Raw genomic sequence first — 19,739 nt, forward strand, 5'->3', positions numbered from 1 at the left:
TCACATGTTGGGGATTTGAACCACTGACCCCCACATTGGTAGGTATCCATTTACTCCTTGTGCCAAGTACACCCAGATGTATTTCATCAACATTTTACTGGCTAGGCTCGGCTCGTATATTAGGATTAGAATGGGACTTGCTTACCTGAATATGTCCTTTCGAAAAAACTGAAATTAAGCCTAAATATCTTTCTACCTTTTTCCGTTTTTTACAACACAATTACAAACGTTTTTACGAGAGTTTGCGAGAGCTATTATTTTGAAAGAACTTGCATGAGTTCTTCCCTGGCAGCTCAGTGAGGTAAAATAACAAACCAATAGAGCATGCTGGGAGTTGTACCACTGACCCTCAGGTTGGAAGATATTCATTTACACCCTTAAGTCACACACACATATTGCATTAATCTCTTACTGTTACCTTACATTCTAACGTTATCTTACATTAAAAGCTTCTACCTTCAAGCTTTATAATCTGTCCAATGGTATTTTACCTTGTACATGTCTGTTGACATTATAACTATATTGTACACTTTGACATGAGGAGGAGAGGAATTATAAGAGGAGATATTGTAAAAACATTTGTTGAAACTCATCACAGGAAGTTACAGTCCAATTTTTTACATATGTTCATAAAACACAAGGCTACCAGGGCATCTAGATAAGGTTTCTTTAATATGTCTTTGAGAAACAATGGAATTAAGCCTCCGTATCCAACTTTACCAAACTTCAGGTTTTTTTCCCATTAAAAAGAACCTCCATTCAAACAACAAAACGGTTATCTCGATTGGGACACTCCGGCAATGTATTCGTTATTTCTGAATATCCCATCATTTGGCTGTGACTGTGAGGAAGAGCTGTTGTCTTTGAGTCAGAAGGTGGGGGTTCAATCCCAGCCATGCAGTTTTCATGTTGATTTATCCTAGACTAGTGCTGCTTGTTACATTTGTGCGTGATGTCACTGCTATAGTGGAGAAGAGCTTCAAAATCAAAAATCTCAAACCTGTTAGAAATACCATCCTTTACACTCCTTGTGCTGAGTTTTAGGTAGTAGCAAAACCTTTAATAGCAACACCATTTTTTACACCAATAAACATTTATATCAGGCTCTTGAGGGCTCTGGAGTGAAGTGTACTTATGTACTTACTTGCGCAAAATACAACAATACAATTAAATCAAAGTGTATTTAATTAGCCCAATATCACAAATTGTACTTTTGTCTCAGGGGGTTTTAAGGTTTATACAGAACATGAATACGCCAGACATTGCCGGTGCTGTAAGCTTTTAAAATATTTATTGAAGAGAGAAGACGAGTCACTGTGTTTCTCCTTGCACTGTGTAACACTTGGCACAAAGCTTCCAAATAAAAATGGGACTGGTCAGAGGAAGTGAAATAAAATATTTTAGCAACTCAAAGATATTGTTAAAGACATGTGCAGTTGTTGAACCTTTCAAAACAATTGAAAGTACATTTGTTATAAATGTTGTTGTATCCACAAGGCTACCAAGCAAAACAACGTTGTGTGAAACACATACAGAAATGTATAAATATATTTATGTTAGTGAAAATAAATGTAGAAATACATTAAAGATGTATAATTATAATAATACTAATGTATTATTTATACATTTATTTATTTAAAATGTTCTTCTGTTTATTTATTCCTATATTTATTTCCACATTTATTTCAGTTTTTTTGCACATTTATTTATTCTTGTATTTTTGTATCCGTTTATTTATTTATTCTTTATTTATTTGTTACTTATGTCATGTCCTATCCTCCATGCCGTCCTCCATAAGGCTACTGTATGTATCTATGCTTAATATAAAAACACAAATGTGCCAAAACACATGCAAATAGTCAACAGGCACTCCGATCCCAGCTGTGTGGATCATACTTTTTTTCTGTGTGTTTAGTGTGTCCCTGTTTACGTTTTGAGTTTCTTGCAGAATTTCTTTATTTGAAGCGTTTTGTATTTGCAGCTTTTTGTTTATGCAACGCTTTTAGTAAACGCTACGAGTGTTTCTTCAAGTTGGTGAATGTTTTCTAAATGTTGTGCACGTGTTGTGAAGTGGATGAAAATGTTTATTCATTTGCATGTGTTTTGGCACATTTGTGTTTTATATTTGCATTGTTTTTTTTAACTGTAGTGAGTATCTCTTTGTACTCTTTTTAAAAGAGAACCCATCTGCCGTGACATTGTTACCGCAATGCCGTGACCCGGATTCGAACCGGGGTTGCTGCGGCCACAACGCAGAGTACTAACCACTATACGATCACGGCGAGCTACGATGGGCTGATGGCAAAGAGCCGGGGAAAATGGCAGCAGGGTGGTGGTGCAGGAAGTAGGCTCCATGTGTATGCCTCATGTACATAGAATACTATCAAAATAAAAGTTCATTTGAAATCGAAATATATTTATTTTATAAAAGTAATGACAATGAAAACCTTTACATATCTACCAACTCGGGAGCATCAATTAATTTATAATGGGGATTTAATGCTTTGTTCAAAGGTTACAGTTAGCCTACATGCAAAAACATCACAACAGTTATTGGGTAATTTCGTAAAGTGCTTTTATGAGTATCTTCGATTACTTATTTGATTACTGCAAATACAAGATTTGTTGTAAGAGTAACTTTTTAAAACGGATCTTCCAGTTACCCTGACTGTGTCTCCCTCTAGAAGAGCTTTACGGTAAGTACAAGGAAGTGGGAGAAAGCTGAACAAGCCGAAAATGTGCCGAAACACATGCAAATCGTCAACAAGCACTCCGATCCCAGCTGTGTGGATCTCGGAGTGTCCCAGTTTACGTTGTGTTTTGAGCTTCTTACAGCATTTTTTTATTTGGCTAATGTTTTCTAAATGCTGGAACGTGGGTGAATTTTTGTTTATATTTGCATTGGTTTTTTTGTACTGTAGCGTTTGCGCCAATGTATTTTAATCTGTTTAAAAGACAACCCATCTGCCGTGACATTGTTACCGCAATGCCGTGACCCGGATTCGAACCGGGGTTGCTGCGGCCACAACGCAGAGTACTAACCACTATACGATCACGGCGAGCTACGATGGGCTGATGGCAGAGAGCCGGGGAAAACGGCAGCAGCGTGGTGGTGCAGGAAGTAGGCTCCATGTGTATGCCTCATGTACACAGAATACTATCAAAATAAAAGTTCATTTGAAATCGAAATATATTTATTTTATAAAAGTAATGACAATGAAAACCTTTACAGATCTACCAACTCGGGAGCATCAATTAATTTATAATGGGGATTTAAAGCTTTGTTCAAAGGTTACAGTTAGCCTACATGCAAAAACATCACAACAGTTATTGGGTAATTTCGTAAAGTGCTTTTATGAGTATCTTCGATTACTTATTTGATTACTGCAAATACAAGATTTGTTGTAAGAGTAACTTTTTAAAACGGATCTTCCAGTTACCCTGACTGTGTCTCCCTCTAGAGGAGCTTTACGGTAAGTACAAGGAAGTGGGAGAAAGCTGAACAAGCCGAAAATGTGCCGAAACACATGCAAATCGTCAACAAGCACTCCGATCCCAGCTGTGTGGATCTCGGAGTGTCCCAGTTTACGTTGTGTTTTGAGCTTCTTACAGCATTTTTTTATTTGGCTAATGTTTTCTAAATGCTGGAACGTGGGTGAATTTTTGTTTATATTTGCATTGGTTTTTTTGTACTGTAGCGTTTGCGCCAATGTATTTTAATCTGTTTAAAAGACAACCCATCTGCCGTGACATTGTTACCGCAATGCCGTGACCCGGATTCGAACCGGGGTTGCTGCGGCCACAACGCAGAGTACTAACCACTATACGATCACGGCGAGCTACGATGAGCTGATGGATTTGAGCTTGTGAAAATGAGACCATTGTCGTGGTGCAGATAGAAGGCTCCACAAGTAGCCAGTAGGTCTCATGTAACCAGAGTACGATTGACATAAAAGTCCATTTGAAATCGAAATATATTTGTTTTATAAAAGCAATGACTATGAAAACATTCACAGCTCTACCAAGTAGAAATAATTGATATATTTATAATGGGGATGTAATGCTTTGCTCGAAGTTAAAGTTACATGCAAGAAAAAAAATACCATCACAACAGTTCTTGGGTAATTTCATACTAGTGCTTTTATGAGTATATTTGATTACTTATTTGATTACTGCAAATACAATATTTGTTGTAAGAGTAACTTTTTAAAACGGTGGCCAGTTACCCTGACTGTGTCACCCTCTAGGGGGGCTTTACGGTAAGTACAAGGACATGCCCCCCTCTCCCCGACTCCAGCTGAACTTAAATACATTCTAGTGGGTTGCAAGACCAGGTGCCTGAATTACCTCAACTAGCTCTTTACACTTGAAGGTTATGAACAGTTATGCCACAGGGGTTTGCAAGCAAGGACTAGTAGAAGTAAGAGTAGAACTTGGCACCTCAAACGCCCTCTGAACTTTATTAGTTTGTCAACAAGAACAATTACAACATATGTCTTGTGTGAGAAATATAAAAATATGTGGGGGCAATAAGATAAGATAAGATAAATTGGCTTGATTAATCCCCGTGGGAAATTCAGTAGTTTAACAGCAACAGGGGGAGGATGAGAAACAGGACAGCACAGATTCACACAGATTAATACAATTAAGGAAAATCAAAGATAACAATTAAAAATGACAACGGTGTTCACAGAGCATGAAATAATATTATGTTTTGATTTCCAGTGAAGTCTGATTATCTACAAGAAACATAACTAGTGATGTCTTACTGATGGAATGTTTGATCTCCGGCTTTTTGGCAATCGTAGCAGTTTGGGGGACATCATTTGTGCTGCTATGGTGTCTTGGTAAATGTCTTCAGGTCTAGATCTTCAGTGTCTGACATGTCTTAGAGTTAGAAGTTCTCCAGTGTACTTCTTGTGCTCCGGTTCTTTGCACCAATAATTTCATCACACTACTGAACAGTATTGATGTGAAAAAAAGAACAAAATGTAAGTCATACTTATCAAGTATTGGGAATTTTGGTTGTAAGTAATCCACCACGTGTATCATTTAGTTACAGTTGGTACAGGATCTATGTTTAACATAAAAACAAAAATGTGCCGAAACACTTGCAAATGTTCAACAAGCGCTCAGATCCAAGCTGTGTGGATCACTTTTTAGTGTTTCTGTGTGTGTTGTGTTTTGAGTTTCTTGCAGCATTTTTATCTTTGCAAGCAAGCGTTTTGTATTTGCAAGCATTTTGTATTTGCAGCGTTTTGTCTATGCAACGCTTTTAGTAAACGCTTTTAGTAAACGCTGCATCTTGTGGGTGACATTTTTCCCATTTGCTTGTGTTTTGGCCATAGACTGTATATATAAAGGTTTTGGCACATTTGTGTTTTATATTTGCATTGTTTTTTATCTGTAGTGAGTTTCTCCTAATGTATTTTAATCTGTTTAAAAGACAACCCATCTGCCGTGACATTGTTATCGCAATGCCGTGACCCGGATTCGAACCGGGGTTGCTGCGGCCACAACGCAGAGTACTAACCACTATACGATCACGGCGAGCTACGATGGGCTGATGGGAACGAATCGGCGAAAACGAGACCATTGTTGCGGCGCAGGCAGTGTGCTCCATGACTAGGCCTCATGTAAACAGAGTACGATTCACATACAAGTCCATTTGAAATCGAATGGTATTTATTTTATAAATGTAATGACTATGAAAACCTTCACAGAACTACCAGGTAGAAAGCATTGATTAATTTCCAATGGGGATTTAATACTTCGCAGAGCATGCAATACCATGTTTTGATTTCCAGTGAAGTCTGATTGTCTACAAGAAACATAACTAGTGATGTCTTACTGATGGAATGTTTGCTTCCATATTCCGGCCTTTTGGTAATCGTACAGCAGTTTGGGGGACATGACTTGTGCTGCTATGGTGTCTTGGTAAATGTCTTCGGGTCTTTTAAATCTTCAGTGTCTGACATGTCTGAGAGTTAGAAGTTCTCCAGTGTACTTCTTGTGCTCCGGTTCTTTGCTCCAAGAATTTCATCACACTACTGAACAGTGATGATAAAAAAACAACACAATGTAAGTCATGCTTATCAAGTATTGGGAATTTTGGTTGTAAGTAATCCACCACGTGTATCATTTAGTTATGTCTTCAAAATTATGATTAGGTCCCAGTTACATCCTTTTTTTCTTAAATGTTTAGAGTTGTTTGCCTTACAGTTGGAAAACATGTCCTGGCTAGCAGGGATGAAAGGATGGCTACTGACTGGAAAACACCCTAGGTCTACCAAGGAGAAAGACTCTGAATGAGGACTACTGCCGGTCATGGAGGTTGAACATGGGAGGTTTTAAGCAGAGAGGTCAGTAGGTGGCCAGGAAAAGCTGAATTTAGCAGGGCTGATGAACATAAATGGAGTGAGCCTATATAATGTTTATTCAAATGTTAATTAGACCAGTATATGACCTCTACTCTGACTCACATTTGCTCAAGTTCATTCCAGTAACACAAGTTACTTTCTTATTATTAAATTATATATTGGTATTGTATTAAGAATAATCACATATCAATCTAAATCTCAATGTATTCATCTTGTCAACAATACAAGGCTTTTTCAGTGATAATCCCCCTTTAATTTCATTTAAGACTTTTGTTCTTTTATACAACAAGATAAAGATAAGGTGGTAGACGTGGAATAATAGCTATAGGTACAGGATCTATGTTTAACGTAAAAACAAAAATGTGCCGAAACACATGCAAATCTTCAACAAGCGCTCAGATCCAAGCTGTGTGGATCACTTTTTAGTGTTCCTGTGTGTGTTTTGTTTTGAGTTTTGAGTTTCTTGCAGCATTTTTTTCTTTGCAAGCATTTTGTATTTGCAGCGTTTTGTCTATGCAACGCTTTTAGTAAACGCTGCATCTTTCTTCAAGTGGGTGACATTTTTCCCATGTGTTTTGGCACATTTGTGTTTTATATTTGTATTGTTTTTTATCTGTAGCGAGTTTCTCCTTATGTATTTGAATCTGTTTAAAAGACAACCCATCTGCCGTGACATTGTTAACGCAATGCCGTGACCCGGATTCGAACCGGGGTTGCTGCGGCCACAACGCAGAGTACTAACCACTATACGATCACGGCGAGCTACGATGGGCTGACGGGAACGAATCGGCGAAAACGAGACCATTGTTGCGGCGCAGGCAGTGTGCTCCATGACTAGGCCTCATGTAAACAGAGTACGATTCACATACAAGTCCATTTGAAATCGAATGGTATTTATTTTATAAATGTAATGACTATGAAAACCTTCACAGATCTACCAGGTAGAAAGCATTGATTAATTTCCAATGGGGATTTAATACTTCGCAGAGCATGCAATACCATGTTTTGATTTCCAGTGAAGTCTGATTGTCTACAAGAAACATAACTAGTGGTGTCTTACTGATGGAATGTTTGCTTCCATATTCCGGCTTTTTGGTAATCGTATAGCAGTTTGGGGGACATGACTTGTGCTGCTATGGTGTCTTGGTAAATGTCTTCGGGTCTTTTAAATCTTCAGTGTCTGACATGTCTGAGAGTTAGAAGTTCTCCAGTGTACTTCTTGTGCTCCGGTTCTTTGCTCCAAGATTTTCATCACACTACTGAACAGTATTGATGTGAAAAAAAGAACAAAATGTAAGTCATACTTATCAAGTATTGGGAATTGTGGTTGTAAGTAATCCACCATGTGTATCATTTAGTTATGTCTTCAAAATTATGATTAGGCCCAGTTACATCCTTTGTATCTTAAATGTTTAGAGTTGTTTGCCTTACAGTTGGAAAACATGTCCTGGCTAGCAGGGATGAAAGGATGGCTACTGACTGGAAAGCACCCTAGGTCTACCAAGGAGAAAGACTCTGAATGAGGACTACTGCCGGTCATGGAGGTTGAACATGGGAGGTTTTAAGCAGAGAGGTCAGTAGGTGGCCAGGAAAAGCTGAATTTAGCAGGGCTGATGAACATAAATGGAGTGAGCCTATATAATGTTTATTCAAATGTTAATTAGACCAGTATATGACCTCTACTCTGACTCACATTTGCTCAAGTTCATTCCAGTAACACAAGTTACTTTCTTATTATTAAATTATATATTGGTATTGTATTAAGAATGATCACATATCAATCTAAATCTCAATGTATTCATCCTTTCAACAATACAAGGCTTTTTCAGTGATAATCCCCCTTTAATTGCATTTAAGACTTTTGTTCTGTTATACAACAAGATAAAGATAAGGTGGTAGACGTGGAATAATAGCTATAGGTACAGGATCTATGCGTAGATAAAAACAAAACTGTTCCGACTGAAACACATGCAAATCTTCAACAAGCGCTCCGATCCATTTAGTGTTTCTGTTTACGTTGTGTTTTGAGTTTCTTGCAGCATTTTGTTTTTTTTAAGCATTTGCAAGCATTTTGTATTTGCAGTGTTTTGTTTATGCAACGCTTTTAGTAAACACTGCATATATATTCAAGTTGGTGATTGTTTTTGTTTTATATTTGCACTGTTGTGAGTTTTTCCTAATGCATTTGAATCTGTTTAAAAGACAACCCATCTGCCGTGACATTGATACCGCAATGCCGTGACCCGGATTCGAACCGGGGTTGCTGCGGCCACAACGCAGAGTACTAACCACTATACGATCACGGCGAGCTACGATGGGCTGATGGCAGAGAGCGAAAACGCGAGTATTGTCGCGGCGCAGGCAGAAGGGTCCATGAGTAGGCCTCATGTAAACAGAGTACGATTCGCATAAAAGTCCATTTTAAATCTTCATAGATCTACCAAGTAGAAAGCATCGATTAATTTATAATGGGGATGTAATGCTTTGTTCAAAGGTTACAGTTACAGTTACATGCAAAACAAAACATCACAACAATTATTGGGTAATTTCATATACTTATTGGATTACTGCAAATACAAGATTTGTTGTAACTTTTTAAAACGGTGTTCTTCCAGTTCCCCTGACTATGTCTCCCTCTGGAGTGGCTTTACCGTAAGTACATGGAAGTGGGAGAAAGCATAACAAGCCGAAAATGTGCCGAAACACATGCAAATCGTCAACAAGCACTCCGATCTCTGCGTGGATAACTTTTTAGTGTCCCATTTTTACGTTGGTTTAGAGCTTCTTGCAGCATTTTTTTATTTGGTGAATGTTTTCAAAATGCTGGCACTTGTTGTCAAGTGGGTGACATTTTATCTTCGTTTGCATGTGTTTTGGCACATTTGTGTTTTACATTTACATTGTTTTTTTAAACTACAGTGAGTTTCCCTTAATGTTTTGTATCTAAATCTGTTTAAAAGAGAACCCATCTGCCGTGACATTGTTACCGCAATGCCGTGACCCGGATTCGAACCGGGGTTGCTGCGGCCACAACGCAGAGTACTAACCACTATACGATCACGGCGAGCTACGATGGGCTGATGGGCTCGAGTCGGTGAGAATACAAAATGTCTCGTGGTGCAGGCAACAGGCTCCATGAGTAGGCCTCATGTAAACAGAGTACTATTCCCATAAAAGTCTATTTGAAATCGAAATATATTATTTTTATAAAAGCATGACTATGAAAACCTTCACATATCTACCAAGTAGAAAGCATCGATTGATTTATAATGGGGATTTCTTATTATACATCCATGGATTTAATGCTTTGCTCAAAAGTTACAAGTTACATGCACGACCAACAATCAATCACATGAATCTCCCGCCCCGGACACACAAGCACGCGGTTTAATTGGCTAGAGCTTGTACTGGCATATGATTCGATTGGCTGACTCTTCCGTCGAAGCTTCAGAAGGCCCCTACACACGGCGGCGTGCGTTGAATCTTCACTTGGAATGGGGTGACGTCACGCTTTGCCGAACTGCATTGTTGGAGCTTCACTTCAAATTTAGAGCAATGTTCTACTTTTTTTCCTTTGACTCCACGTCCCCAAAAGAACAACATCTGACACGGTGTGAACATGGTTGTGTGATATGTCTTTTTTAGCTGCGATCTTCTTCCTGCAGTCAGTCAAATTTAATACTAATGCGGGGCGTTTCTTTGACTATTTTATGGGCTTCACGTGAAACCTGCAAAAGCTGCGCCGCATTACGAGTTGATTGTGATTAATAAAGGGAAACCGGTGTAGGACGTGCGTGCAAGCAAAAACACTGAGGCCCCTGGTCGTCCAGAAAACACGCAGAAGGTAAATATTCGCTGGAAATACCTGGCACAGCACAAATGTCCTCATTTGTATTAAGTAAAGTTACTTTAGTGGGTTTTTAATAAGACATGTGAAACACGACGTGCTCACGTTGTCCTGGTTGAGCACAGTAGCTGCTAGTTAGCTTAATGCTAGAAAGGCTGTTAGCCTTTCCTCCTCGTGTAGTTGATACACCGGCAGCTTAAGTGAATTGCATATTGTCTCGTGCAGGGCATCTAGCTGGGTGAGGATAGTATGTTGAGTTAAATGAATGAGAAGACTGCATTCATACAGATGTGCAAACGTTTCAGTTCCGATGCACGTAGCATGCAAACTGCTTTACTGGCGGCATGGCTTTAGAATATTTATTTAAGGACCTGAGAGCGTTTTCCCTTTTTTAAAAGTCGATAACATTTATTTAAATAATTATTATTATTCAGATGTCGTTAATGGAATCTTAAGTATGGCAACTTTATTTTATAAAGTTATGCTGACTCACGTGACGTCACCAAAGGCCGCCTAAAACGACTTCATGCATTGTAGCATTTCGTAATGCCCTAATATTCAACAACTTGAGACGTACTGTGACAAATAATCTTTATTAATGGCAAATGATCAAAGCGGTCTAAACGTATTTAATTTTAGGTTTTTGGCACAAAGTTCATAAACGACTAGTTTGCATTTAGTGTTATCTGGACCTGATACTCTTGTCTGCTTGGCACAGTATGAGCTCTGGTCCTGTTAGGTGGGCCGTAGAGCTCATACAGTGCATAGAGCAAATATTTCTCTTGCAACCCACTGCTGCTGGTTGTAGCAGTGTTACTTATGAGAAAAGACATCTGTTACATTTATAAATATACATATTTTTGTTTATGGCAGTCCTTTAAACATTCTTTGTTCTTTGGCAGGTGATGAAACCTTAAGGACAGCTTGGTAAGTTGCATTTCAGAATTCAGTTACTGTTCAAGTGTCATGATGATTGGCTTAATGTTCAACTGCTCTGAAGTGTGATTGAGAGATGCCCAACTGAACAAAATACAGCAGTCTCTGCTGCCACTGCTTATGGAAACCCATAGTAACTTTAGTTCTGCCTCAACAGGTGTCCTCTCTGGCCTTCAACACTGCAGCATGATGTAAGTACTCTGACGTCCCTTAACAAGAGGGTTTAAACTAACAGGTGGCTGCTATAAATGCACAAGATTCCAGGAGGAAAACAAACCATGTTTTCAAATTAACGTCGAGAGTGATATGGAGAGTGTGGAACATGTTGTGTAATGACAGCACTGTACGGTATCTGCAGCCAGCTGCTTTCTCAGCTGGTTAGTTCATAAGTCAGTGCGAGACAAAACTCACAAACTGGCATCGTTGGTCTCCATGCTGCCCGTGTGTGGAGTCCTGGTATGTTTGTTGAAACATTATTCATTAGAAAGCCAGGTCTTTACCCTGTGTCTGTACATAGTACATGCAAACCACTGCAGATGTAACTCATTTCATCAAAAGGGAGAAATGCATGTCAAGTAATGATAAAACATGAATGCTGCAACATGTTCTCACTCTCCTGCCTGCCTTCTTCAGGTGTGCTGCAGCAGAGGCTGTCCTCCCAGGATGCTGCAGCAGAGGCTGTCCTCCCAGGATGCTGCAGGAGAGGCTGTCCTCCCAGGATGCTGCAGCAGAGGCTGTCCTCCCAGGATGCAGCAGGGCGTCACAGCAGAGGTGAGAGTGTACGACTGTCACAGAACTGAGGTCTATCCCGACTGACCTTTACCTATAGGGCCGTGTCGTTGGAAATGCCTCACAGAATAAATCTGTGGTTACGCTTTACCCACATGTCCACTCCCATGAGCATTGTGGGATATTACTGCAGGACACGTGCTTATTTGGAAAGATTAAAGGAGAAATAAATAAGCTGCATCTTTAGAACTGTTAAATAATGAATTGGGATGTAATTGAATAATCTTGACTTTCAGAATCCTGAGATGTGAAGAGGAGTGACTCCATCTTTTTCCTGTGAGTAAACTGAATTTCCCCTCTGGTATTAAAGCATTATCTAATGAGTGATGCTGCTCTCTGTGTTGGTCATATACCAAGGCTTTCAGGACTCTCCATTCTTGTTTTGCTGTGGAATTGACCAGAAAATAAAAAGCATCCCAGAGGTCTCCTTCAGCAGCCTGCTGAGGAGGCCTGTGGGAACATGATCTTCCTAACTCTACACATGCTGCTCTCATCAACTGTTACCTCTTACCAAATGTCCACTGCCATGAGCATTGTGGGATATTACTACAGGACCAGGGTTTGAGTTATAAACTGAGCTCTATGGGGGTCTTTAAAACTAATGTGTGCAACGCACGCACGCACGCACGCAGCAGCCCTCTAATTGCTACAAACTTAAATATAAAAAGGTTAAACTACGCACACACACAACATCTCGGCTCGCGCAGCACGCTCACAGGCATATATTGCGCAATAATGTATTGCGCACCTTGGAGGTGCAGTGCAGGCATATTTTCATTCAAGAGATGCGTAGTTCTTTTGGAAAACATGTTTTTCTTTTAGCCTATTTGCCTCGTTAAAGTAAATAATACTAGTTACATTGACACATACATTATTTGTGTTTTTAAAATAATGGTTGTTGGTAATGTATTGGCGACCCCAACAGATGTATGATTTCACTGCGTCCGTGGGAGCTCAGACCCTCCTTGTGGGAGCTCAGCTCCCATTGGCTCCCACATAACTCGAACCCTGAAAGACTCATGATAAAAAGAGACATGAGGCCATATTGAGTATCAGCACAGGCAGGGACCCTTCAACTTACTAGGCCATGCTGAGGCTGAGGCTGATGTTTGATATGTGGTAATCGAACTGGTGAAAGAAAGGGGTCTTTTCAAATGTTTTAAAGGTCCCATGTCATGGCCATTTCTACTGATCATAATTCCATTGTTGAGGAACTAGAATAGATTTACATTGTTCAATTGTATAGTATGTGCATTCACTCTCTGTCCTAAACAGCTTGTTGGAGCTCCTGCCCGCCCCCCCCCCCCTCCTGACTATGAGCCCACTGTGCTCTGTTGTGTGTTTATGTTACAATGGAGTTTGTTAGCAACCAGAAATGACAAACGGATGATAATGCTGTGTGGGGACTGGATGCCGTGTTGGCGGGACGTTGTGCGGCTCGCTGCCCCGTCCTTTGAGGCTTGAGGAGGGGGCGGTGTGAGCTGGGTTACTGGTGTCATTTCCTGGTTGCTGCGTGGGGTCTGCGAGACATCGCGGAACTCAGCCTGAGCACACACCCGTGAGAGTGTGGCAAACTGTGAGTGGAGACCCACGGAGCCGCAGCTGAGAAAAGATAAGGCTGAGTGTGAGGAGCTCCACGCATTGGTCCTGGCATGGTTACGTCACCATACTCGGGAAGAAAAAGAGAAATCTCCAACGAGGCGTTCTGGGGCAGCATAGACAGGTCTTTTCTGTGTTAGAGTTTTACTCGCTACAGGGTGTACTTTGAGGGCTTGTGACTCTGCAGACCGTTAACATGCAGAAAAATCTACATAACCCACAAGGGGACGGATAATAACCACAAAAAAACGTGACATGGGACCTTTAAATAGCACTTGTCATTTTGTTCAGTTAGATTTTGATGCCCACCAAATAAGTTAAATGCAGGAAAATGAGTTTAAAGTTGAGATGTTTGGTAACTGTGATGACTTGATGTGTCTCCTGTGTTTAGGTGGCTGTGATGGCAGAACAATCCTGAGTCAAGAATCCTGAGACTCCAGAACTTTTGAAAGCAGTAGGTGGGTTTGTCTTCCTGCAATTCTGATATCTGTCCAATGATTGAAAACACCTGATGCTTACAGCACTGTACGGTATCTGCAGCCAGCTGCTTTCTCAGCTGGTTAGTTCATAAGTCAGTGCGAGACAAACTCAATAACTGGCATCGTTGGTCTCCATGCTGCCTGTGTGTGGAGTCCTGGTATGTTATTTGAAACATTACGTCATTAGAAGCAGGCTGACTTTAAAAAGCTGTATGCAGGTGGCTTTAGTACATGCCAGTGAGACGCTTTAACAAAAAAGAAATGTCTTCCTCTTGATAGTTAGCATAAACCAACTTCCTCACACAGCCCATTCACCATATGGTAGTTCTCATTAGAGGTCATGTTTTGGTTATCTCCACTTGAAGTGTTTGTGCAGCGAAAAACCAAATGTGTTGATGGGTTACAAATTCCTCCCGAAATACTCAGTCATATGAAATGATGATTATTTACTTCGGGGTGCAGTTCTTACATTTTGGTTATTATCTGGAACTGCCCAGCTTTGGTAACTACTCGCATACTAATCTCCTAAACCGTTGTTAGATCACGATAAGATTACACCAATCTAAAGGTATCATGATATGACAGAACTGCATGTGCTGACACACTCCTTATTGTCCTCCAGGTGTTCTGCATGAGAGACTGTCCTCCCAGGATGCAGCAGGGCGTCACAGCAGAGGTGAGAGTGTATGACTGTCACAGAACTGAGGTCTATCCCGACTGACCTTTACCTATAGGGCCGTGTCGTTGGAAATACCTCACAGAATAAATCTGTGGTTACGCTTTACCCACATGTCCACTCCCATGAGCATTGTGGGATATTACTGCAGGACACGTGCTTATTTTGAAAGATTAAAGGAGAAATAAATAATATGCATCTTTGGAACTGTTCAATAATGAGTTGCGATGTAATTTAGACCCTCCAGAAAAACGCGGGCAAAAATCCTTGATTATGCGATTAAACACGCGGGGTTTTTATGTGATTTTATGCGGTGAAATTGCGGGAAGTTGTGAAATATGCTAAATATGCGGGGGAAAAGAATAACAATTTTTTTTAAATATTGGGCTGTCTTATTTATTCTCTCTCACACACAACCTGCCACTAACGTTAAACCCCTTTACTATTCAATTAAACACATTCAATGTTTATTTATTGTAAAAGCAATTGGGCTATTTTAATCTCACACACACACACCCACACTTCTCCGCCTCATTCTGTTTTCATTTACTCGTTCGTTATCTGAGCAGCTTCAATCTTGTAGGCTACTCACTTCGTTTCTTGTAGCCCTCGAAAGGGTTTTGGAGGTTGATGCCTCGGTGAACGTGAGTTGAATGGATGTCTTGTCCGCAGCAGCAGAAAGCATTTTCGAATGTTTGAATTAATCAAAGTGGGTCGCCACCGTCGATTTTCTCTTATGCTCCAACACACAGCTGCACGGGGTGCAGAATAGTTTCCCCCCACTTTTTGCCCGGTCTTTAGTAGAAATGTTCGTCGGTAAATGAGATGGATTAGATTTTTTCCTCTTGGTGTGTTTTCTCTATCGTGTGAGCTCCACACGTTCACTCTATACAGTGTTGTTTACATTCTGTGATGCGCGAGCTGATGACGTCACGACGAGTGAAAACATTTTTTTCTCAACTTTGTGTGGAAAAATGCGGGGATTATGCGGCCTGTTGATAAATATGCAGCCTTTTAAAATTCTGCGCCATTTTGCTGATTATGCGGTAAATTCTGCGATCGCAGAATCGCGTTTTTCTGGAGGGTCTAGTAATTGAATAATCTTGACTTTCAGAATCCTGAGATGTGAAGAGGAGTGACTCCATCTTGTTCCTGTGAGTAAACTGAATTTCCCCTCTGGTGTTAAAGCATTATCTAATGAGTGATGCTGCTCTCTGTGTTGGTCATATACCAAGGCTTTCAGGACTCTCCATTCTTGTTTTGCTGTGGAATTGACCAGAAAATAAAAAGCATCCCAGAGGTCTCCTTCAGCAGCCTGCTGAGGAGGCCTGTGGGAACATGATCTTCCTAACTGTACACATGCTGCTCTCATCAGTCACATGAAGGTGAAGTGACCTAACTACTGTACATTGTACCTGCTGAACCTTTGCTTCCTGTATTTTCAGATTGCTGCTCGACAACTGATCTGGTGACATCATTGCACATTGTGGCAAATACCTTTGTACAGCTGTTGTGGTTGTGTACACTGCAACAGAATGTCTGCTTCCTGAAATAAACAACCATTACTCTCACTTGTCTGTCAGTGTCCTCGTATCCATGAACTATAATCAATAATTGAAAAGTGATAACTTTCTTAATGTAATGTTTCATTACTTAGCTAATGCATTTATCCAAAGCATATGAAATGATTAGTGCTCAACTTGAATACTCTATTCTGGACTGTTAAAGTCAGGTTTTTACTTGTTCTGTATGAATACATTAGAGCTCTGAAGTAAAGTTAGAAAATGTTCAAAGGTAATTTCATCATTCATTTAGCCTAAGTTGGGAAGTCACTCTGGTATTGTTGTGGCTCAAATTAAATGTTTTCACATTAAGTAATACAACATTCATTTAATATTCATGCAAGTACAAAATGTAATATTCAAAGACTTAGCTAAACAGTAAAAACAGGGATGTTTTTTATTCCACAGATGCTGTATTTCACTAGCTTGTTTGTGATTCAAACTATTGCAACATGTCTCCATGTGTTTTTCAGTCTCTGTTTATCAGATAAATGTGGGAACAGCACAGGTGTAACAACAGTTCCAGACAACCGTACACTACACATCTAACATGTGAGGAATACTAACCTCAACTTTTATCAAATAACTCGCTATTAAATATGAAATCTGTTAATAGACAACAGATAACAAAAACACTTGAAATACCGTCTCACTGAGCTCTGTGGAAGATATAAGACAATCAAGCAGAAATGGTTTGAAATGAAAATTATGTATTATCTTTTTAAATTTAAGTTCACATGAACAGGGACGAAACTCCTTTTCTGAGCAAATGTAATTTATTAAATGAGGAAAGTCGACGGGATGTGCAAAGGTCATTTGATCAACATTCATTTAGCCTAAGTTGAGAAGTCACTCTAGTAATGTGGTGTCCTAAATAAAATGTTTTAAAATGATGTTATAAATTAATTATTGCTTTTCATGTTCATTGTGCAAATACAAAGGTAATAATCAAATAATTAGCGATACCGTGAACAGTAACAACATAGATACTTTTTATTATACACAATTATCACCTGCTTGTTCCTGTTGATATTTTAAAGTGTCTTTTGTCTACGTCAGTCCCAGTGTATTAGATAAGTATGGGAACAGCACAGGTGTAACAGCTGTTGAAGTCCCAGCAGTACCTACTGTATCTAGCATTTGGAATATTTTTAATGAACACACATCAAGATTTATGACACACTCACTAATGAAAATGAAATAACACTGTTGTGATTGAGGGACAGACATATCAACACACTTTACATATTGTCTCTCTGAGGCCCTGTGGAGAGTAATGTACAATGCAGGATCAATTATTTTAAAGAAAAGTGTTCTTCATCATTTTTCACATGCACAGCAAAGTAATGTATTTTTAGAGAAATCTCAAACAACAGAACATTCAGAAAGGAGGATTTCAAAGTGCGGACCCACTTTGAACATTTCTTTAGTGTAATGTGCTGGTTAGTCTTTTTCTTTGCATGAAAAAGCTTATTTCAACACACTTCGACAGACTGTGATCACTTAGCATCAACATCTTCCTGCAGAAAAGCCTGTTTTTCTGGGACTCTGACAGTCCAACAGTTTTATGTATTTTCTTTATTTGATTTGGTTGAAAATAAATGATGGATTTCGTGTGACATCGCCAGCTGAGCCGTTCATTTCTTTTTTAGCTGATGTCCAGATACTGTGTGGTTGTGTAAAACAGACAGAGTATGCCAAGTTCAGTTGACCAATAATATTAAGCCAACAGTGAAAACACCCTCTCCGATGCATATAAAAAAGCAGCCTGTCATCTGTCTCCTTCAGAGTCTCTATCCCATCGAACGCTTCAAATAAACTCAACCGACAACCAACACTTCCTCCTGTTCCTGTGACGGAGAGACATCATCATGCTGTTGTTCCTCTTCCTGTTGGGTCTGGCTCTGGGTGCTGTGTCTCCTTCAGATGACCCTGAAGTGAAGCTTGAGCGTGGCAGCTGTCCCATGTTCTGGTACTCCTTCAACAACCGCTGCTACAAGTACATCGACGAACATTTGACCTGGGCTGAAGCAGGGTTCCACTGTGTGTCACAGGGAGCCGACCTGGTGTCTATCCACAGTCGAGGGGAAGAGAATTTCGTCAAATCACTGATCAAGAACCACGACCCTACTCAGGGATACACCTGGATCGGACTCAGTGACACCCAGATGGAGGGAAGATGGATGTGGTCTGATGGGTCTGCAGTCAACTATATCTCTTGGAGTTTCGGAGAGCCGAACAATGATGGAAATGAAGACTGTGTCCACGCCAACTATGGTTTTGATCACAAGTGGAATGATTACAATTGTAATTATTCTAAACCCTCAGTTTGTGCATTGCCTTTGTTTAGGAACTGAGATATTACATACATCTTATTGAACCAGGTCACTGTTCACCTGTTACTCTGTTAACATGCCTTTGGCCCCAATAAAGACACAGATGTACACTTACTGTCTGTATGAAAGTCCTTTTTGTGTTTGTGATATACACAACATAATGGTTCACTTTTTTGACAAGGAAACGATGCATTATTCACACCCTTTGACAGCACATTTCACCTTCAAAGCCAGTCTCCTTAACTTTTTCTGAACAGCAGACAGTGCAGCCTCTAAGTTATAGAAAAGTGCTTAATGTTTAAAATGTAGCTACGTGGTAATTTAGCATCTGGGTACAAGGGTTTGCTGGTGTAACCTTAAAAAAGTGAAAAGAGTCAGTCTGGCTTGCAGACTTTAGATTTGTTTTTAAAACATGAGGCACAATTTATCTGTCTTCTGAGAAACATCATCTCATTTTAAAGATGCTTTTCTGTTAAATCAACTCAGCAATATTTGGTCAGCAAGATCTCCTAAATCCGAGCTGTGGTCTGTTCCTATTCAGTGTCCTAGAAAGGCCTTGTGGCAGTTATTTGACTATTACCCTTTCCATTATGCCCACACATCAAAATACATCTCTGCTCACTGTTATTAGAGCATTCGTATTGTACTATATTCCTTATTTAATTGTATATAGTTTATTTGTGTTGAGGTGACAGGTTCATGTGCCATGTTTAGAGGTTTAATAAAGTGCAAGTTCATTTTCAGAAGGAAATACATTTGTGGTTTGGAGCTACATGCTGTCATGTAAAAGTACCTGTTGTGCCTTGTGGCCACTGGAGGGCAGCAGAGGAGCAAGTCAGAGCGACGATCAGTTGTGAATGAAAAGAGAATTAGACACAAAGCAATAAGTCTCCCCTGAAATTAATCAATTATGTTTTATGTGATATATATATCAACACAAGCTTATGCTCTTTTTTAACTAATGTTCATCTTCATTTTGCACAACCTGGGAATTGTTTGTGGTAATGTGGTGGCTCAATTAAATGTTTACAAACCTTCAGTGTGATTGGCAGCTTGGTCTTCATTTGCAATAAAGCGTATCTTTTAAAAACAGACTATCATCCCTCCCGACAAACATCTTCTGGAGGTAGTAAGA

Source organism: Notothenia rossii, assembly GCF_949606895.1.
Source record: "Notothenia rossii genome assembly, chromosome: 2".
Classification (NCBI taxonomy): domain Eukaryota; kingdom Metazoa; phylum Chordata; class Actinopteri; order Perciformes; family Nototheniidae; genus Notothenia; species Notothenia rossii.